Raw genomic sequence first — 24,934 nt, 5'->3', positions numbered from 1 at the left:
TAAAAAATTATTATAAAACTTGATAATAAGACAATGATTTTTATGTTAAAGTGACAAGATTAAATTTATCGTTATGGATTTTGAATTCACAGTAATAAATCGAAAAGATCTTCTTCTGGTATCAGTAGTCTATGTCAAGTAGACTTAAAAAATATAGGGCTATTAAATTAGAAAGTAAACCAATTGTGTGTACTAAAGATGAAAAGTTAAAAATGTATAAAGAATTTTTAAAAACATACCGGAATTATTAAAACCATATTTGTGTCAATTTCAATTAAGTTTAAATATTAATGATTGTTCAACCCTATATCGTCAACATTTATGAACCAATACCTTCATTCTGGCGATATGGGACCAATTTTGTTATTCTATGGATCGGCACAACGGATAAAGAAATATTAGATAAATATTAAAAAAATATTAAATATCACGTCCTATAGTGACAACGATGATAGTTATTTTAATTTAAAACTGTTTGACATAACTGAAAAAATACATAAATTATTATATTCGTCGAGCATTGGGTACCATGATGAGAAACCGTGCGAATGTTAAGCTGCGCCGCGCTTACACGAGACGCGCCGAGCCTCACCGATCCCACGGCGCGTGTATAATACCGCGCTATACCGCGTTTCGCGCCTTGCGCCGCGCCACGCGCCGTGGGATCCCGGCTTTAAATTTGATGGAAACCCATGACTCGATATGTACTCATAATATAAAACACGAAATGACATACCTAGTCATAACCTGGTAGCAGACGTTATGATAACAAAATGTGTTTTTAATTATATTATAAAAAAATAGGCCCGAAACAATTATACAAAGCTTGCAAAACAAGTTTATAATAAAAAATATATATTGTTCCTAAATGTACGTCTTACTTTATTAATTATTATTATGTACCCAAGTTCCGTCCATTCAAATATGTAGATTCCTATCACCCACTCATAAGGTATAATGCATAATCTACAAACTGAACGACGTCTTGTTATTTTAAAATTGTTTTGCATATCTTATAAACTTGAATTTGTCTCATTTTGACCAATTACGTGATTGAATAAATATTTTGATATAGTTAGACTGCTTCCGGATCATGGCTATGTATTATTTTATGGTCTGCATAAACCATGGTCTGTTTTGCATATTAAATTGTACGTTTCATTAAGGTTCAACTACGTCATCTCATTCGTTTCACGGTAACAATATGTTCTTGCAGATCATAACAATTTGTTTGTTTTTTCTGTCAAATCGTAAACTTTTATGTTGAAATTACTGTTGTCGATTTCACTATAAGACGTGATGCTCAACATTAAGCTTATAAAAGAAATTTAATCGAGTTATCTATTATTTCTTTATCTGCTGTCCCGTTCCAGAAGACTCTAATATATATATATATAATTATGTACATAATTGTGCACTATTTTTGTAATTATAACTAATGTATTGTTTATATTGTATTTTGTATAATATATTAAACTTTGTTTGTATACCTTTGTCATTATAAATATGCATTATGTATAGATTGTATTTTGTATATTGTATGACATTTTGTCAAAAATTTGATCATTTTATAAATTAAAACCTCACATAATCACATATACTTTTATACTTATGAGCCGGTGGACAAAATGAGTATTATAATAATTATAAAACTTTTAGTTTTTATCTGATCATATTGAAACCTATTCCATTAACATTAGTGAGTAACTTTCAGTAAGCTTAACTGTAAACAATGTCGATTTTCTCAATATTTAAGTAATTATAAATCTAAAAAATCACACATTATACTGCATGCATACGGGTCTCTGGAGAAAATCTGTATCACAACACATATCAAACATTTAATTTTTATCTAATCAGTTTAATACCAATATCATTAGATTTAGCGAGTAATTTTCAGTAAATATAATTGTACAAAGTGTTGAGTTTATCAAAATTTGTATCACAAATCTAAAACCTAACATACTCTGTAATATAATGGTCATATAGGACAAAATTTGCCTTATAACACATCTATAGTACATTCAATATTTATCTGATCAGAATGAAACCTAATCCAATAGATTCATCATCAGCAGATGGTTTACAGTAATTATGACTGCTCATAATGTTGAGTTGGTCCAAATTGGAATTATTATAGAATTAAAACCTCGTATAATATACTGTGATACATAACATGGCCATAAATGGGTCATTGGAACGAATTGCATGATAACACACATGAAATGTTAAAATGGCTAGGCGGTCCAAATTTGTGGTTGAAATGATTAATTTTCTATTTAACTGTGTGTTTGGTGCATTGGGCTAATGACAGGTAGTTATTCAAATACTTATTTAACGTCAAAAAGACCATAATACGGCGCTTTATAAAAGCAATTTGACTAATACATTTTTAGCGCTCCAAATTCACAAAAGAAACAATTACTTTGATTTATTACCGCATGAGTACGTGTGTGTGTGTGTGTTAGATACACTGAGGTACGGACACGTTCGTTTTCAAAAAATTATTAAAGTAAAAAAATAAAAATTACTATAAAGCGGCGCAGTGTATAGGCAATTTGACTCAAATTGTAGTTGAACAAATTTTTTCATCACACATATAGAACATTCAATATTATACTGATTAGTTTGAAACCTATATTACTAGATTCAGCAGGTTATTTTCAGTAAGTAGAACTGCTCATAAAATGTCGAGTTAGTCCAAATTGGAATTATAATGAATTTAAAACCTAACATATATTGTAATACATAAGGGTCATTGAAACAAATTTCATCATAACACACATGAAACGTTAAAATGATACAGCATACCAAATTCACGGTTGCAATAATTACTTTCCTTTTCAACGGTGTGTGCGTGTGTGTGTTTGATGTGTTGGGCTAATGACGGCTAGTTATTCATATCATTTTATTAATGTCAAAATAACCATAATACGGCGCTAAGTATAGGCAACTCGACTAAAATATTTAAGCGGTCCAAATTCACGTTAGAAACAGTCACTTTGATTATCTACGACATGAGCCCGTTAGTGTGTGTATTGGATACACTGAGATACGGACAGGTTCGTTTTCAAAACATTTTTAATGTAAAAAAATAAAAATTTTTATAAAGCGGCGTGGTGTATAGGCAATTTTACTCATGCCTATAGTTGGACAAAATTTGCATCATAACACATCTATAGAATACTTTCTATTTTTATTTAAAAAAGCAAAAATTTTTTTTAAAAACTACTCCATAATATAAGTTAGTAACAGAATGTTTATTACGATTTCAAGATTTTTTTGTTTTAAATATAGCTAATGAAATTGACATGAAAACACTTCCATGTTTAAATAACAATATGATCAAAGAATTAATACCTGTTATTGGACATAGAGCTCGATTTATATCAAATTTGGAACAATGGAAATCTATTATAATTCAAGGAATACCCAATGTAAATCCTATTAATTATGCATATTTGTTTAAAGTTGAATGTGTATTATGTATATACATTTAAATATATATATATATATATATGATTAGTGGATAAGATATTCATTAATTTATTAGTTTATTAATTTACCCACTAATATATACTAACTGAACCTAACCTAATATTGGTATATACATGTTTTGTAGATTCTGAACGAAGCAACGAATTAATTGGTTTTACAATGTTTTTTTTTATTAATCTGTCACAATAATTTTAATTTGTGATTTTACATTTATAGGTTGTTGAATCTTGTGATAATGTTTTTACTCAACCAAGTACATTGTCTGAGGTGAATATAAGTTATATTTTCTTAATACTATAATTATATCGGTCCTAGTTAAAATTTATATTTGAAATGCTTTTGTTATGAATGGTTTATCAAACTTCAAAAAATTCCATTTTAATATTTTTCACCATTTATATTTATGTTTTTATTTCAGCTTAATCAATCATCTCATAGTGAATCTTTATTAATTAGTCATTACTGTGACATCCCCAGCACTTCTTCTGAGGTAATTATCAATAAAAATATTTAATTTAGTGTATTTATGTTCTATAATTTGTTTTGTTACAAATCTAAAAATATTTTTTTTCATATTTCAACAGTTGATTGATACAGATAAATTATTTTATGAAGATCTTTAAACTATAACCAATAACACAAAGTCCACACAACCTCAAAAGACGACTATATTATCTGTTCCTCCACTACCAACTTCTGTAAGTAATGATACAATTATGGTGTAGTTCTAGGAGCAATACAATTGTATGTTGACCATTTTAATAGCATTGTAGTTTATAATATTTTTATACATTATTTTTTTTTGCAGAGGTTATTGGAATTACTCAAGAATACCAATGAAGGTAGGTCTTTATTGGCCTCCTACCAAAAAAGTGGTCTGTTGGATAGCATTGGTCGCAAACGTTTTTGCAATTTAATAATTAGTAATGAACTTAGTGTAGATGTAAATGTTAGGGTTTCTTCAGTTAGGTTACAAGAGCTTGCATACGAAATAACAACAATATTTAATAAAGTACGAACCCCTACTTATTTTATACCGTATTTATCTTATGGGCCGGGTTTAAAAATAGCTGCAAAAGGTAAGCTTTTAGATTGCCTTAATAACCGTCGTAGGGGATTTAGAAAATCTGGAATTATAAAATCATTAAGACGAAGTTCAACTCCTTCTTCTGGGCGTGCCTCTCCTGCTATGTTGCTTCCAGAAGCACTACAAAAATCTTTGGAAAATCTGGTAGAAAATTCTTAATCTGTGGAAGACAGTTTAAATTGGCTACGTAACTGTAGTGACCCTTGATCACTAGTTGAGGAAAATTGGAGTCTAACAGCAGTTACTCGTTTAAAAACACAAATATCTAAAGATGGCCAGACATATATGTCTGTTCATATATGGCTGAGTACCCTGCATTAAAAAAACCGACAGGATATTTTCTTGTAAGTAATATATATTATTTACATAATTGTGAACTTTTATAATTATTCTATTATGGTTACAGATTTTAAAAGATTTTGATGTAGCTTATCCTGGTTATTCCAACAAACTATATCAAAGTTTATCATTATTCAAAAAAGATATTTGAACTAACCGATGAAAAAATTAAAAAAACTAAAGAAAATACAATCAAACAAATTTTAAAAGAATATGTACAATAATCAGGGGTTGAAGGTTAGTAATACCTATTAATTTAATTTTAATTAATTACATTTTTGGTTCATAATAGTAATAATAATACATATTAATCACTATGTTCACAGATAATGAAGAAGTGTCTAATATTCTAATATTGCTGTATTACTCTGTCTCTCATTTTTGATTGGTGTTTCGATTTCGTGAGGGAAGAAATCAAAAATACAATGGCGACCATCTAAACTAGAAACTAGAGATGGATTTATAACTCATGTAAGAAGCAACGCTGAGGTTCAAGCAACTATTACACGTAGGAGAGAAAAACTGGTAGGATTGGGCCATACACTTCAGCCATTTATTATAATTGTAGGTCCTACGTTAAAAGAAATTTCTAATTATTTAGGGCCGGTATTTCAATGGGGGTTTATCTTAGGATTAGGATAAACCAAAAACTATGATTAAGGTGAACCTTAAATTAGAACGAGTATTTCAATCTTCTACTTAACTAAGCTTTAGTTTAAGCCTTACTATGACTATATTGTTTATTGTTCCATGGCTTATCATTATAATATCATGTTAAGCGCACGCGATAGTGTACATAACAGTATGTTATCAGTGATAATGTGATATATAATTATTGTTAATGTGATCATTTTTTAATATTTTAATTTAATTTGTGAAATTGTTTTAGACAGTAAGTAAAAGTCAATGCATTTTGTTTTAACCAAGTTCAATGTTGTTAACTAATAAATATTATAATAGTTTTATATAGTTGTTTAGAGAAGAAAGATGGCAAAGAGGAGTGCTAATTTTTCATCAGACGAAATCGAGTTGCTGAAAACATTAATACATAAAAGATGGGACAAAATTGAATGCAAAAAATCGGATTCATTAACATGGAAACAAAAACAGTCTAGTTGGGAAGACTTAGCTAAAGAATATAATTGCAACAGTAAATCTCTTGAACACCGTCCAGTGAATATACTAAAAAAGAAATGGGATAATATAAAAAAAACATTAAAACAAAAAGTGACTGCTGAAAAGTCATATCTTAAAGGAACTGGTGGTGGACCAGCCAAAAATTTATTGGTGTATAGTCAATCAGAATTGGAAACACTTGATAATCTTACTATTCAAGCAACTGGAGATTATGCAGTATTTGATTGCGATGGGGACAATGAACCAGATTAGTTGTATTTTATAGATGTATAATAAAATATATTTTAAAAGGTTTAATGAAATCAAACATTTTTTTATAGATATTACTTATAATAACGATAATAATGAAATTTCAAACAATCAATCAACATCAAAACTAGAATTTAATTCAGTATCCAGTAATCCTGGAAAGCAAGATTGGGATGATTATTCGCCAGCATTATTAAAGACTCCATTATCTAAACAATTAGTGACATTCGTGTCTTCACCATCAGATCCTGTACAGGTTATTATTGTTATCAGTTTATCACATTACATTTTGTAATTTAATATTGTTGTAATTTTTACTCTTGTTAACTCTATAACCATCCTATATCAAAATTATTTTCTGTTGAACTTAAATAAAGTTTTTAAGTAATTAATTAACTAACTAACAACTACTAATGTAAGAATCATTTAAGTAAGTACATTTTAGTACTGTTATAATTTTTTTCTATAGGAAGAAATTACTTTTGTAATTGAAAAGACACCCAAAAAGTGCACAGGCACAACTACCAATAAAAAATGGTGCAATCTTGCAGATGAGAAAATGAAAATTGCATGTTTAAACAAGACCAAAATTGAGCTTGAAATTTCTCAAATGAAAGAAAAATATTTTGTTGAAATGGAAATATTAAAAATTGAATTAGAAATTAAAAAAAGGAAATTAGAACTAATGAACTAAATATATTTTATGAATTAATTTAATCAAACATATACATTACAATATAACCTTCTAAAAGTAACAAAAAGTTCCTTGTTGTTTAATTTTTATTATATTTTTTAATTTTTTATTTATATTGTTTAAATTTTATAAAATGTTTTTAATAATATTAAAATTTTAATAGTTTCTTAAAAAAAAGAGTCTTATTAGTAACAAAAAGTTCCTTGTTTAAATTTTATTATATTTTTTTATTTTTAGTTATATTGTTTTAATTTTATAAACTGTTTTTAATATTATTAAAATTTTAATAATTTCTTAAAAAACTTTTATACCTTATTATTAAGTAACATAAATATTATATTTTCTTATTTTTATTTACATTGTTTAACTTTTAAATGTTTTAATATGTTATATTTTGTATAATTTTTACAATAAATGTTCAAAATATTGTACATATCTATTTCTTAAATAATTATTATTATTAATGTGTATATTATTTGGAACATTATTTACAAAGTTAATGACTTCTTCAATTTCTACTGGTAATGGAGGTAATGCATGATTTTGTTCATTATCTATTGTTGCAATGTTATGCAAAATAGCTGTTGCTATAATTAAACATTACGCTTTACTTATGTTTAACCTTATTCCAGTAGATAAAATAGGGAATCGTCGTTTCCAGACACCAAATGCCCTTTCGATAGGATTTCTAGTTCTGATTTGTGCCTCATTAAATAAGTTCTCCGCTGGAGTATTTACATTTTGAAGTCGAGTAATACAAAAGATTTTCAGAGGATAGCCACTATCTCCTAAGAGAATACTGTCACCGAATTCTCCGTTTTGAAAACGTGAGTAAATTTTGGAATGTTGAAAAATTCGCGAATCGTGAGCTGACCCCTGCCACCTTGAAACTACATCATGAAAATTTAGATGAGAATCACAAATAGCCTGAACATTAATTGAAAAAAACTGTTTCCTATTTCTGTATATCTCTGCATTTAATCCACCTATAAAACAAAGTATTCTTAATTTATAAGAACTATTAATTGTTATGTACTTATGTAGGTACATACCAGGTGACTGTATTTTTACATGTACAATCCAATGCACCAACAACTTTTGGAAATTTTGAAATACTATAAAAATCTTTTTTAATATTTTGAATAATCATTGGATCATTTGGAAACATTAAAAATGTAGTTTTTAATTTAGCTATAGCTTGTAAAACCTTCCATATATGTTTTCCAGCAGTTGTTTTATGTATTCCTGCAAAATCTCCTACTGTAATTAACATACCACCAGACGCAAGGAAACGAATTGCAAGTAGAATCATTTGTGCCGGTGTAACTGCATGATTCCTAAATATATAAAATATGTTATATAGTAAGTTAGTTCTTATTATAAAAAAATATATATTAGGAATCCATTTTTACCGGTCAGTAGACGATTGAATTTTGAATGTGATTAGGCCCAATACAATATTCACACATCGTTTAGTTAAACAAAATCGATTAAAAAATTCATTTTCGTTCCACTCGAGAAAATTATCGGTTCTGTTTCGAAAAACTCGTTGTTTTCTTGGCTGACCAAGTCTAGTTACAAATGCAATTATGGATTCATCATCACTTGAACTTGACGAAGAATCCATAATTGTACGACTATACGAGGTTAAGTAAACTGTTTATTTGAATTTTGATTATAATATTGTTTATGATAAAAAAAAAATCATAGATAAACCACACTTATTAGCTTAAACCATACCTTGATCGTTCCTTAAGATAAACCACAAAAAAGTGGAGCTTATCTCTTAAACCTCAATTGAAATACAGAAAACTATAGTTAAGCTTTATTTAGTCTTAAGCTTAAGCTTAAGTTTACATTGAAATACCGGCCCTTAGTTGTCATTGATAACATATTTTATCAATTGAATACAATTGCTGCCTCAATTGACTGTTGTTTCAAAATTATTATAACATTTAATGCAGAGTATTCTATAGAATGTGAAGCAGTTTGGTATTTTATTCAAAAGGGTTTTTATAATTTACAAACACCATTTGATAAAAACTTCACCGCAGTTAACACATTCTTATCAGATGTAGGGCTTTAAGATTATGAATATTATAAATACAATTTCACTATTTCAGTATTATTTTATTTTCAGGTTAACTTGTTATTATACTATATTATTATTAATTATATATTTTTTATAATTAAAAAAAAAACAATTTTAGTATTATTTTATTTTCAAATGAACTAGTCATTATATTATATATGTATATATAATATTTTTATTTTTTATAATTTTTTATGATTATAATATAAAAAAAGTTAAAAATTTCAATATTATTTTATTTTAAAATTAACTGGTTATTATATTTTATACTATTTTTATAATCAAAATTAAAAATTAGGCAGTTAACAATTTTTTTTTTTTTTTTTTGTTACTTAGTAATTTAAGAATTAATTATTTCATCTAATAAATTTTATTATTACATTAAAAATGACTAAGTTTTTTTTATGTAAAAAAGAACTTAATAGCATAACGAGCCTTTTTTAGCATTTTGAATTACAACATTTAAATTATGAATTCAATAAAAAAAAACGTGAAAAGAATATAACATTTTATTATATTTACCGAAACAAAATAAAAAAAAAACTGTGATGGTTTTTAGTAATATTAATTTTATATTCCAGAGTACCTACTATAAATGGAATATAAACTTAATATACTACATTTATGTTTTATTTACTGTTTCAAACAACACGGCATATGGCGTTATCGGAATGTTTTTAGAACTTTAATGGAAGTTCCGTTAGAATTCCGTTGGAATTTGGAATATTCCTTTTATATAATTGTAACTGTTTTTTGCATGGTGGGATATTCTATACGAAAAACGATTCTGAACGGAGATGATTTTTTTGTCAGTCTAGGATAGTGAGTAAGATTATATTATTAGAATATAAGCTATATATTTTAATTGTAATATATCGTTATTCTTATTTTACGCAATTTCGTAATAAATTAAATTTCATACGCTAATAACATTTTTTCTTTAATGACGCTAGAATTTATTTTTACAGTTATATGAAAAAAAATTAAGGAGAACCTTGTGTTGGGTTTTTTAACCTTGGGTATAAATCATAAAAATATTATGAATACATATTTATAATTACATATTTCGTAAATATTTGAACTTTTAATGTTTATAAACAAAAATTGTGAGTAACTATTTTTGATCTTTTTTTTACTACAATAAGTACAACTTATAATAAACCTTATATTTAATTAAAAAAATTATTGCTAAATTGTTGCATTTCAAAAAAAAAAACTCGGAAAAATCGAAAATAAATTGCCCATAAATAGCTTTAAAAAGTCAAAATATTTTAAAAGCTTAATCATAAATAGATAATGCTCAAATAAACATTTGGTTTAAATTTCAAGTATTTACATGTATTCGTTTTTGAGTTACAACAAAATAAAAAAATTGATTTCGTCGAAAACTGATTATGAGTAAAATTTTCAGTTTTTCCGATACTTTTTTAGGGTTTTTCTTGACGCTTTTGAAAACTACTGAACATTTTATACTATTGACCCTACTTGGAAAGTACTAACAAGATTAATTTTCCTTTTCAAAGAGAGGCTGAAGTCAAAAATCTAAGCACTATTGTCTATTACTACTCCAAAACATGATGACAGACACAAAAATAAACACGTCATTGTTCATCACTCAAAATCTAAAATTACTATAAAGCGGCGTGTTGTATAGGCAATTTGACTTATACATTCAATTGCAAAAAAAATTGTATCAAAACATATCCATAGAACATTCAATAGTAACCTGATCAGTTTGATACCGATACCATTAGATTCGGCGATTAATTTTTAGTAAGCATGACTCTATATAATGTTGAGTTTAAGAAAATTTGAATAATCATAAATTTAAAACCTCACATATACTGTAATACGTGTGGGCCGCAGAACAAAATGTGCATCATAACACACATAAAACATTTAATTTTTAACTGATGATTTTGAGACCTATATTAGGGATTATTATATAGATTGACCGTATAATTTTCAATAAGTAGAACTGCTCATAAAATATCGAGTTAGTCCAAATTGGAATTATAATGAATTTAAAACCTAACATATATTGTAATACATAAGGGTCATTGAAACAAATTGCATCATAACACACATGAAACGTTAAAATGATACAGCATACCAAATTCACGGTTGCAATAATTACTTTCCTTTTCAACGGTGTGTGCGTGTGTGTGTTTGATGTGTTGGGCTAATGACGGCTAGTTATTCTAGTTAGGTAAGTTATTCATTTCATTTTATTAATGTCAAAATAACCATAATACGGCGCTAAGTATAGGCAACTCGACTAAAATATTTAAGCGGTCCAAATTCACGTTAGAAACAGTCACTTTGATTATCTACGACATGAGCCCGTTAGTGTGTGTGTATTGGATACACTGAGATACGGACAGGTTCGTTTTCAAAACATTTTTAATGTAAAAAAATAAAAAAATTTATAAAGCGGCGTGGTGTATAGGCAATTTTACTCATGCCTATAGTCGGACAAAATTTGCATCATAACACATCTATAGAACATTCATTATTTATCTGATCAGTTTGATACCCATACCATTAAATTCAGCAAGTCTCAGAAAGTATGACTATACATATTGTTGAGTTTGTAAAAATTTAAATCATTATAGAATGAAAACCTCACATAAACTGTGATACGTATGGGTCATAGGACAAAATTTGCATTACAACACGTCATTGAAACATAAAAAAAAAAAATGAAGCGGGCCAAATTCAAGTTCCAAACGATCACTTTGATTTTCTGTGTGTAAGTTAATTTTAATTTATTAATTTCTGTGTATTGTTTTCTTTACATACATATTTAACATAATTTACATAATTAACTTAATTTTTTTTTTGATCTGTTTGCATCTGTGTATTACACATATTGGCTAGTCAATTTCATATTTTTTAGGTCATATCAAATAATGTCTTGCTTCTAAATTAAACAAACTTCCTCTTTTATTTTAAAGTATCTATGTCTGCTTTAAATATTATTATTATTTCTAGTTGAACATTTTCTAATTGTATACTAAAGTTTTGATTTAATAATTTATCATACCACGTTATAATCAATATCTTATATCTGAAATTTTGTTTTATTTTATCTATTTAATAAATTCTAATTTATAAGTGATAATAAAATATTTTTAAACTATTTAAGTATTTAATGAGTCCATAATTTTACATTTGATTATTTTAACACCCAATTTTATTATAATTTATTTCAGAGTATAAAAATGTATGCTTAATTAGTTAAAGCCATAACTATTAATATTTATATTATATATGTAATATGTAATATTGATTAAAGTTAGCTTTAGTATGGTTTACTTTTTAGTGTGCATATAAATAAAACTGTCTTCATGATTTAAATAATAATAACCAAACAGCATTTAGTTGTATATTTATATCTAATATAGTATGGTTAAGACACGATTAAAATATTAAAACAAACTGCCATATTCACATTTAACTATTTAAATTGATAAGATTTTCTGCTTTCACTGCAAATCCACTGAAAATAAATGTACACTATTAAAAATAATTAGTTGAAAACCGTTTTTAAAGCATAAATAATGATTTAAAAATAATATACAAACTGAAGATTTTATAAATTACATCACCAGACAATATCATCGAGCTTATGTAGATCTTCCTGAATGATTCTTTATAATCCACTTCAATTAATCTAATTTCAGATATACAATTTGAAGAAATTTGACAATGTTCATATTTTGTGTTTATTTCTGCAAATAAATGTTCTTTAACTTTTAAAAAACAGCATTAGTTATAATAGATTTCAACAAATTGACTTGATTAAAAAACTATGTTTATGTGTTAATAATATATCTTTGCACTTTCTTCAACATAATTATTATTCAAATTAACCAAAATTCCAATTATTCTGCACTAATAATATTTTACATACCATGTGATTAATAGATTACTGGTATACTTAAAACTGTTATAACCACTAATTTTATAATATACAGATAATCCAATGGTATTAAATGAAGATTTGTTAAATGATTACGCCATATTATTTTTTTTTTTATTTTTTATTTAAATTAATATCAACAGATTAATGGGCCTCACTGAGAAAAAAACTCGTGTGGAGGCCCATGGGTTATCTTAGATTACAAATAATTATTAATGTTTTAAGGTACATGTTACATTTTTAAAATACAGATAATGAGTTTTTCATAAATAAATCACATTAAATCACTAAAATAAGTGGTGAATTAGAATGTTACATACAATTTTTAGTTTTACACACATATTCATATCGTAACCAGTGGTTAATTTTTTTTTTGAATATGGGTAACGGTAATATAACCATATCATTGGGCATCAAGTTAAGTATCTGTTTGCCCAAAAAATAATAAACTTTTCGGCAACTAGTTTTAGAGGGCCAATCTAAGGAAAAATTACTAGCTGCATACCTGGTGTTCACCCCATGGTTTATAGAATCCAACTGATTATGTTTTTTCAGATATATGGTGATTGTTTTTAGGTATAAGAGTTCTATATTGAGGACATTAAAGTCTTCGAATAGTTTTTCGGTTGGAAATCTCCAATTTTTTTTGTATGCGACCCTGAGTATAGTGTTTTGGCATTTCTGGAGCGTTAGAAGGGCGTTGTTGTAGGCACCACCCCATCCGATTATGCCATACGATATTATTGACTCGAATAGTGTTAGGTATATAGTTCTGATGTCTTTGAAAGGCAATATTTCACGTAATTCTTTCATTATGTATATCATTTTTTTTAGTTTATTTGTGACGGATGTAATCTGGTTTATCCATTTCATATCAGAGCACATTTCTATGCCTAAATACTTACAGTTTTTGACAATACTAACCGAGTTACAATCACAGCTATCTAATGTATTACAGTTCGATTCGTGGATTTTTATATTGTGTATGGGTGGTAAAGTTTGCTCAGACAGTGAGTGGAGTAAGATGGTTGATTTATTGAGATTTAGAAATAAACTGTTATCGCTCAACCAATTATGGATAGATTTAAGATCGACTTCAATGTTTTTTAATACTTCATTCCAAGAGCTACCAACACAGATCAGTACGGTGTCGTCTGCATAACACACTATTTTGCTATTTAACTTAAGTAATTTTATATCGTTTAAATGGATGTTAAAGAGAACCGGAGATAGTGTAGTACCTTGAGGTACTCCGCATTTTATAGTATTTTCATTAGAAATAGTACTGTTTATTTTTACCCTCTGTTTTCTGTTTTCTAGATAGGATTTAATGAGAGACAAGGCCGATCCAGTTATGCCTATGTTCTGAGTTTTATTTAGAAGTTTATAGTGATCCACTGTATCGAAGGCTTTAGCCAGATCTAAATAAATTGTAGCACATTTTTTTTTTTCATCGAGTGCAGTATAGATAAGTTTTGTGACATTAGCTATTGCTTGGTCCGTGCTTCTATGAGGTCTAAAACCGAATTGATATTCAAAAAGAAGGTTATTTGATTCTAAGTAGAATATAAGTTTTTTTTTTAGAATTTTTTCAAATGTTTTAGCTATGTTTGAGATAACTGATATCGGACGAAAGTTTTCGAGAGCTGAGATAGGACCTTTCTTATGTATGGGGGTTATTATAGCTACTTTAAAGGCATCTGGTACTTTATTTTGTGATATGCATAGATTAAAAATATGACTTAATGGTTTACAAAATGTTAAACTATGTTTTTTTAGTAAATCGGAGGATATCTTATCAAGACCGGGTGAAGATCCGTTTTTTAATTTAGAGATAGCTTCAAAAATTTCAGTATGAGTGATTGGGTCGAATTTATTAAAGCAAACTTTGTTTTGTGAATTGTTGTCGAAGTTTGTAGTGCAATTATAGGTATTTTTACGGTTTTTTAGTGACGTAATTAAATCGGTAGCTACATTTGTAAAATACTTATTAAATTTTTCAGCCAGAATATATTCGGGGTTTTCATCAGTATAATCATTTTTGTTTTTAGAGTTATTTAATAATTCTTTAAGGTTACTTGATTTCTTATTTTTTGCTAAGATATTGTTAATAGTCTGCCATTTAAGTTTTGTGTTATTTCCAGATTTTAATAATTCTGATTTATAGTAAAGGATCTTTGCATTTTTTATTATTTTTGTAATTTTGTTTCTAAATTTTACGTAGTAATCTTTTAATTTTAAATTAAGGGGGTGTTTCTTAACTTGTAAATGGAGACGGTCTCTTTGTCTTATTGAGTTAATAATCGCGGTAGTGGCCCATGGTTTCAGTTTTTTGGTTTTTGAGGGGATGGATATTTCAGCCGAGGCTTGGTTTTTTAGGTTATTTAAAGTGCTAGTGAAATATTCAGTGGCTTTATTTACATCAGTGAATTCAAGTAATTCTGACCAATTGTGATTTTCAATTGAGTTTGATAGTTTTTGATTATCAGTTTTTAATATTTTAAGTGGATTTGGCATATTATTTCTTTTATCTAATATATTGCCTAAGCTAAGTATTGTCGGGTAGTGGTCCGTAATGTTAGAGAGTACAATTATTGGTACTATGTTAGCATGGGACTTTGTTTTAATAAAAATATGATCTATACAGGTATTTGAAATTGGTCTAGTGATGGTATCGATAAGCGATGCAAAACCGAACTGTGCCATTGCTAGTAGGTACTCTTCTCGTATTTTAGAATGCTTGATCAAATCAATATTTAAGTCACCTAATAACATTTTGTAACTAGCTGTTTTTAAAGTGGAATTTAAAAGTAGTATATCATTAAGCTCGAGTAGCGTTACGTCTGTATTACTATTGGGTGATCTATAAATCGCGTAAATCAGGAAATCAATATTTGACATCTTAAAAGAAATCTCTAGTGCTGTTAATGCTTGTGTATTGGTTTCGGTAACAATGATATTACTTAATGTGTCCTTTAGGTAAACTACAACACCATCATTTTGATTTTTATTGTTTGTGGTGGAGTATGTTGTATAGCCGTTTATTGCGAAGTTATTAATTGATATGTTATCTAAACCTAGCCATGCTTCAGTTAAAACGATCACTTCAAATTTGGTTTCAATGTTATCAAGAATAATACATAGTTCATCGAAGTGTTTTTTAATACTACAGATATTTGTTGTCAATATATTGAGTGAGTTTTGTTTGTATACAAAGGTATCCAGACTATCAAAAGAGCAACTAACCGAGTTCACGTTATTTACTCTTTCGTGAACAAATGCGTAATTAGTGTTATCATTCATTATAATATGGTGTAGGGTATAATATACAATTTGTTATTTATGACGTAAAACTGATCGTAGAGCCAATTATTGTTATGGAAACGCAGATAGCGATATCGTTCAAATAATGATTTGAGAGAAAGTAATATAAGCTGGCTAAATGTAATTTGTAATTCTGGAATCGATATGAATATGGTGTTAACAGATAAATCCATTAAAGCTAATATTAAATAATAATAGTTGATAAATTGTTTAACATTAAAATAGCGATTATAAAAGGTTTGATACATGGTAATAATGATAGGTAATTTAGTGAGATAAGAGCAAATTATATGGTATGTTATGAGTATTAGAGTTACAATTTGAGGAGAAAGATATATATAGTAAATCAGTAATAAATATGTAGGATTAGTATTTACGAATTTTTGTTGTAGGAGTTTAAATCTTCATATTGTCCTTTGATGTTTTGAATTGTGTCCTCGCTGTCGACACGTATTATCTTATCTGTTTCGTTTTTGCGTAAGAAGATTATGGCGTTTTTTGTCCACACAAATTGAAAGTTAAGCTGTTTTTTTAGGTCTCTGGCTTCTTTGAATAATTTATTTCCCTTGGTTGTTAAGTTTTCTCTAATATATATGGGTACATCCGGTTGGATGTCAATATATTTACTAGAGAAATTCCTAAATATTTGTCGAGCTTTGAGAAAATCAACTTTAAGTTGGTGGTTACTAAAGCTGACTAGGATTCTTCTAGGGCGCGTATTATTATGGTTAAAACCAATTCTATGACAATCATTAATCATAGAGTCATTTATGTTTACGCTTAGCTGTTTACCAATATTTTTAATAAGTATTGCGCAGTTTTCATTTTTATTTTCGGGGACACCATCAATGATAATGTCGTTGGCGATTTGGCGACGTTCTATGGATTCAATCTGTTTTTCCAATTGAGATATGTGTGTTTTCAGTGCTTGGTTTTCTGTGATAATTTTATCAATAGCGTTGAATTTAGTATTCAGAATTTCAAAATTTTTGGCTGTATCGTCCTTGTGATTTTGAAAGCAATCCCTGAGTTGTAAAATAATTTCTTTGATCTCATGTAGTTCGTTACTTTCTATGTTGGTTGGATTTTCGAGTCTAAAAGAGGCTCTTTTGGCGCTAGCGCATTTGCTGCATCGCCATATGTTATTGGCTTCTTTTAAGTAGTCGATATCCTCTTTAGTGAGTTGTTGGCATTTTGCGTGCCATGTTAAGTCACAATCATTGCATTGTATGGAGGATGCTTTAGTAATATTAACGGAACATTTATTGCATATGGGCATCTTAAATAGACGGAGAAAGAATAAAATAAATATAAAGTACGTAAAAAACAAATGATATATCGATATACACTGGAGTATAGGTAATAAATATAGAAAAAGCGATAAGCGACCAACGAAAAATGCAACACGACCGTAGAGGCCAACGAACAGCAGATAACTGAAGCAGAGCTCAATATATAATATAGCTTCATTTTTTGGAAAAAATTTTAAGAAAAAGTATCAATATAGGTCACAACTGCAGTCAAAAGTTTGTCGATCTGTCCAGTTCAAGTTGAAATATTTTATACAGACTACTTATGTTGTGGTAGGAAGGGGGTGCTAAAACACTGCCCAGTGTTGAAAAAAACATGTAATCCGCCACTGTAAGCCAATAGAATAGTAGTTTTCGGTGAGTAAAATGTTGTTTATTAATTAGTCAGTAGGTATTGTTGGTGTCGTATAAGTTATATTTTATCTGCAATCACAAACTATTTTAGTAATTTAATATTTTTAAATGAACAGTAGCTAGTAAGTACAATTACCAGATTTCAGATATTATTCTGTCTGTAGGGAATTGGAACATATTTAAGCCAGGTTATTTGATTAATAATTAAAATACAGACATTTATTGCCAAATCCAGTATTAATTTCAAATAAAAAAAAATAATAAAAATAGATGGAAACAATATTATTTTTTTTATTGTCCCCGGAAAATTGTTTGAATAACAATGCTCCTACTAAAGCAAGTTAGTTTCCTATTGAGCTTACAACAACAACAATAACAAGACTGTAAGGCAGCTAACAGTACAGAATCGGCCATTACTATTGTCTAATGCATGATTTATCTGTATATTTTAAAATCAATGCTATATATTTTTATAAATTTTAAAAGAGCAACATTTTATTAAAAAAACATTGTAAATGTGAAGAATAGGCAGAATAGCTGCTTTGATGTACAATCTTCAAACATCAGGATGGATCCAATTTCAAATGACAGATTTTTACAAGTTTCATTTGCTACATTTGATACCATACATGGAGTAAATTTATCCAGAAGATTCTGAATACACAACCACTAAAATAAAAAAATATGATAAATATATATATATTTAATGTAACTGTATCTATAACCATTAATCATAATTATTTCTTATTTAGATTGGAGTCTCTTAAATACTGTATATTGAAATAATCCAAATAGCTCTAATACAAGAACAAATTGGCTTGGATATAATTTCAAAAGCGTACTTTTAAAATTTAGTATACTAAAAAAGGTTTACCAACGTATAAACAAATTAAAAACATTAAATAATAACTAAACCCAATAAATACTTACATATTTAAATGACCATTTTGAATAATTTTGCTATTTATTCATTATTCCATACCACTATAATTTCTTTACTCAGATTGCCATGTGTATCACAAATTTTAGCAATGTTAAGTCGTATAGGTTTCTTGTTAACACTCCATCTGGATAAAATTCTTAAAATTCTTTTAGATGAGTTCATACAGTATCACTCTGCACTATTTTCAAAACTGATATAATAATAATAATAAATAACAGGTAATGATTATGATGGAAAAGTAATATTTCACTATATTAACATATATTACATATTTATATATATATATATGTAGGTATAATGGTATGAAACACCATTACAGTGTTTGTATTTTATTATTATAATATACATATCTATGGTAGACGCATTATCACTAGATAATTTTGCACACAACAAGTTATATAATTTGATTTAATTAATAAAATCGAAAATAATAAGTAGTTATGTTTTTCATAGGTATCATAATATAATATTTTATAATACTGTTAAATTTATAAAAAATAAAATTAAGAAATGCATATTAAAAAATAATATTAATAAATCAAACTAAAGAAAAAAACAGAAGGAAATATATGCTATAATTTAAAATGTATTTTATGTATTAATTAATTTAAAATATATATTACAATGAATGTACGCAATTGGTGAATGTTGACAGTTACCGGATAAATAATGTCGCAGTACACCAAAGTCATTGCTGAATGTTGACATATTGATTAAATTTGTATTTTAGTTAAACATTCATTAGTGAATGTCGAAATTAATACAACGATTAGTAAATGTTGATAATGTCCATAATATTTTATCTAATTTAGGGATAACAGAAGAGTAAGTAACTTAACCTCAGATGATTAAATAATTGCAATAAAGGTACAAAAATATTACATGTATGTAATTGTTATACAGTATTGGAGTTCAAAGGTAAACAAATTAAAAAACACTCAGAAAAGGCATTGTTGTAAAGCCTTTAATAAGCTCAAAGTTGAATTTCCGATATCAAATAGATCTTGTTGATATTCAAACATATTAATATATAAACGTTGGAGAAACTATCTGTATTCAAGTTCTAGATGTTGATCGTAGTAAAATGGATCTCCAAAATATTTTAGCTGTAGTACTAGTATTATTATTTATTAGATAAAGTAGATAATGATTTTTATAAATTAGGTACCAAAAATGATATTATAAATCAATTATACACTAGCAATCAGTTTTCAATGTGTAAAGAAAATTTAATATCAATTACTGGTGCACAAAGGGATCAACAAATTTCCTTAAAGCAAGCACCTGCATCAAATTCACCTCAAAAAGTTAGATTGTAGAAATTTTGGAATTTTATGTAGTACACAATGTCATGACAGTTTATGTCAATGTTAACATAACATAACAGTTAATGTTATAATGAGTAGAATAATTTTCCCCATTTTTTTAAAAATAATAGTTTTTGTATAGTAAAATAATCATAATTTAAATAATACAAATATATATAATAATTTATTATTAATTAATAATAATAATAATTTGTTGTTTCTATTTTCTATTATATATTTAAGTATTCAACTATAGTATTATACTATAACAATATGTGCGAATACCTATGTTAACATTAACCAAAACTGTTTATGTCAGCATTGACCAAAATTCTGATGAAAATGTATAAATTATTATAATTTTTTAACATTCACCAATTGCGGACATTTATAGTAACATATATACATACAAATTGCCCATGATATTTGTCCATATATGTATAATAAACACTCGAGTGGCGATAACTCAAATTTTTTTTTTATTCTTCTATAAATATAAATTAATATCAATTCAAGTTAGATATCTCAAAGCTAATTTTTATCTCCCTTCAACTTCGAGTTATTGCGATTCGACTGTCTATGTATACAATTTATTTATACATACGTTATATAAATATTATATTTGTACATAACAGAGGTGTAGTTGAACTCCCATAATTCCAACAGTAGGCCGAATGGGTTAAGGTGTCATTTAAAGAGTGGTGAACCCGCCCAAGGTACCTATCAAAACTTTTTTGCAGTTTTTTTTTAAGAGTATTTTCTTTTTGGCAAAACAGCGTTTGCCGGGTCAGCTAGTTTATTGTAATGAGTTAAAAATAAGGTATGTTCTAATTTAATATTAGTATATGAAAATTAATATATTGTATATATCATTACATCTTACAAAACATTTATCTATGTGACCTTTGATAGTATATTATTTATCTACTTAATCCTAAATGTGAATGTAACATTAAATTATATTTAATTTATTATTTAATAATGTTATATTATATATATCATTACATCTTACAAAGGATTTATTTATATGACCTTTGATATATTTATTTACTTAATCCTAAATGTAAATATTAAATTAAATTATATATAATTGGTATTTTTAAATTGTTAAATGTTAAAATAAAATACATTTATTTAACTAATTAATTATATATTCAGTGGTGTTCTCATTTATTTTTTTGAGAGTACCTATACTCTATCATCAAATATTCAAATATAAACATTTAATACAAATATTTTAAGATCTAGAGGAGTAAAGCCGGTAAAGAGTGTGTCAATAATATAGAAAAAATTGAGATTGAGAGCAGTGGCGGATTTTCAAAATTTTTCTGGGGGGGTCCTAAAAATAATATGTATTTCAAATGTATTATTTTTATTTTTATAAAAACAAATGGTTTATATTATATTATGTTTATGCAGTATATATACTATATTCAAAAAAAAATTATAAAAATAAATATTAAAAACTGTTTTGTTGCAGAATTAACTGATATCATAATTATTATAAGTTAAGGACGAAGACGAAGTTGCTAAATCATACATAGATTTTTTTGCACTAATATCAGTAACATCATTAGGTGAAAGTGGTCTTTTAGTTGATACATTTTCTTTAAAGGTACTAGTTTGATTAACATTTGAAATTTGAATAGGTAAAAAAATTTTTTTAATAGTTTAGTTTTTAGACGACATTTTATTGAAATAAGTTTTTTTAACTTTTAAATAAGTTCGTACTCACTTATGATTTTCTGTATAATATATGCTATTGCGTTATTACAGTGTCAGTGTTAGTGTCAATTAATTGTCGACGGTCAACTAATCTATACATTTTAGTAGTAGGTATAAAATAACAGAAGACAGAAGTAGTGTTATAATAATATTGTCCTCTATAGTAGAAAAATACGCAGATAAACTCACTATCGCAATACAAAAGAATATCGGGAATGATTAATGAACGTGTTGTCGCCAACATTGGTATACAGTCTTTCGGCGGGGTTTTCGTTCTGTCAATTTCGTGTTGAGGTATCGGTTCGTATCGTGTGGCACCGCGGTGCGGTTGACAACAACTGTTGTGTGATAACCGTCCGGTGCGTGCGTGCGGCCGTTATCTCGTTTTCGTTTAAAATGTTTTTCGTTATTTCGTGTCATGTGTGTGCGGTTGAAATAAATTCGGTTATGTTTTGTGTATTTTTTCAAGTCATTCACCTCAGTGTCACCGACAGTTCCATAAGTTCGCGTGTTTTCATTTGTGTAGATGGCACTGAGCTTTCGTTTCGTACTTCTTTTGTCTTCGGGACCGGTTCGTTAAAACCGTGTGACAGACCGGCTCGTTCTCTTTTCTTTTCGTCGTTTTGCTGTGGTGAAGAGCTCCGTGTTGTCCATTGTCCGCTGTCGAAAACCACGTTGTCTGTGATTTCGTGAATTGGTTGTTGGTAAATATCGTTCGAACAATTTATATTGTCAACATTTTCATATTTTATTTCCCCAGTCTAGGGTAGTCATTATTGTTACCAACAGTCATTGTGAGTCGTGGTTTTCGTATTCTTCTACTCCTGCTGTGTGCACGTCTGTGCTTTGTGTTTGAATTCATCGTTGGTGGCTGTGGCTAGCTAATCGCGCACGCGGTTGTCATTTTTTTATTGTATTAAATTATTATTACGTAACCGGTGCGCGCATTACCTGACATAGCCACATGTGAGTATTGGTCGACCATTAATTGTGTTATATTATATATTTAATTTTTCTTTATAGCCGACGGGCTGTTACTTATTATTCACCATTAAAAAATTGTATTGTTCCTCATTACCTGAGCCATTGTGAGGCCTGATATTATTATTGTTTACAGTATTTACATTTATTTAATTAATTATACACTTTCACTGTCAAAACTCAATTATTATACATACTACGTTATTCATTTTTTTTAACAATTTACATTTGTTTAATTATACACTACTGTTTGCATAAAAATCAATTATTATTATACATACTATATTATATTATTACTTTTCACTATTCCTTATTATTTATCTGGTTGGTAGTGCAGCACCTTGGGTGGCCTACCTTCCTGCCGTAAAGGCGCCTTAATATTCACTACTATTTAATATTAAAGCCGAGTGCGGCTACAGTTGGTACAGGCAGTAAGGCCTTGGGCTGGGGCTATATATGGCATATTCCGCCGCGTTTTCCGTCGAATTCAAGATTCATTGTCTTATATCGGAGTAACTATTATACACGATGGGCGTAATACGCCGCGTTTTCATCCGAATACGCCATGTATAACCCCGGCCTAATGTACATCATAAAAAATTTGAGTACTGTAGAACACATTCTGTGATGTTAGTGTAAATTAGAGTATAGTTAATATTAGAGTAAATTTACCTATTATCAAATTTATAGGCAAGAATATTAGAAAATGACATAGGCTGCTTTTATTGATATTATAATTTTAAAGTGAATTATAGCTATGTAAAATATTACAACTTTTAAATTTTCATAATCTAGTAGGTTTCCTGATAGTTACCTAGTAGGCATGTACCTTTATGTGTCCATGTATAAATAACTAATTTTATAATTTATTGTATTATTAAATTTACATTAATTAATTAATTATTGTTGTGTTGCATTACATCATTGCTGATAGAAACCTATTCACTAATATATTGGATTAAATATAAATTCTTTCTATCTATTTTTTTTAGATGAATAATCAATATAATAATAAGATAGGTGATATCACCGATCATCTAAACTTTAAGCACAATTTACTATCAATAATAACAATAGGTACTCGATGACAGTGTATGACGATAATGTTGTCAAAATGTCAGATGTACAAATAGAAATAAATACATCGTTTAAATTAATTAATTATTAAAAATCTACAAAAAAGGTTTTATGTATTTTAAAACAACTGGAAATAGTACATTTTATGTTACTTTAATTTCGTTTGTTATTATGTATATATATTTATAATATAGTGCAAACTGAAATAATATGAATATAGTTCGCTTTGTCAAAATATTAGGAGTTGGTGCGTTTTATCTCATTTTTATTATAGGAAATAGTACGATTTGAAATGTCACCTTTCATTTTTCATATACGCCGCCAATGATTTACTTTTATTTATACGTATTAACGTAAATACTTAACCAAATACCTACAAATTTTTTTTTATGTATAATTTACGAATAAAACACACTGTCACATTAATATTTATGTACTATTATATTAGTGAAAAATTATTTGTTTTTAAAAGTTATTTGGTTAAGTTGGTGAACTATTAAAAGTCCTATATACCTAATATAATTCAAAGTGAATTTTTAAATATAGTTAATGGTAAATATTTTACTAAACTTAGAAGTAGGTACTATATTATATTTCTTTATAAAATGTGTTGTGAGTTTATAAATAAAAGATATACCTTGATTTTTTATTTTATCTGAGTGTTATACTGCTGGGTAATTATTCTTTTTTTTCATCACTCATATCTTTATATTGTAACTGTTATTACAGATTATATATTTGTCTTATAAATGTTAAAAAAAAATTTAATGACATTATTTGCAATTGAAAAGTAAATGTGACAATTATTTTTCGTAGAAATTCTAAGTTCAAATTTGTACTAAATTACTTATTTAAACGATAAATAACGATTTTTATTATATCGTTATAATTT

At 27.5% G+C, this 24,934-nt stretch overlaps 1 pseudogene; it reads left to right on the top strand.

The window, feature by feature from the left end:
- The first annotated feature begins 548 nt into the window (after positions 1-548).
- On the top strand, positions 549-9,090 carry LOC132925670 (uncharacterized; annotated as a pseudogene).
- Positions 9,091-24,934: the final 15,844 nt, after the last annotated feature.

This window comes from Rhopalosiphum padi, chromosome 3 (assembly GCF_020882245.1).
Source record: "Rhopalosiphum padi isolate XX-2018 chromosome 3, ASM2088224v1, whole genome shotgun sequence".
Lineage (NCBI taxonomy): Eukaryota > Metazoa > Arthropoda > Insecta > Hemiptera > Aphididae > Rhopalosiphum > Rhopalosiphum padi.
This window is presented reverse-complemented; position numbering and strand designations above follow the sequence as displayed.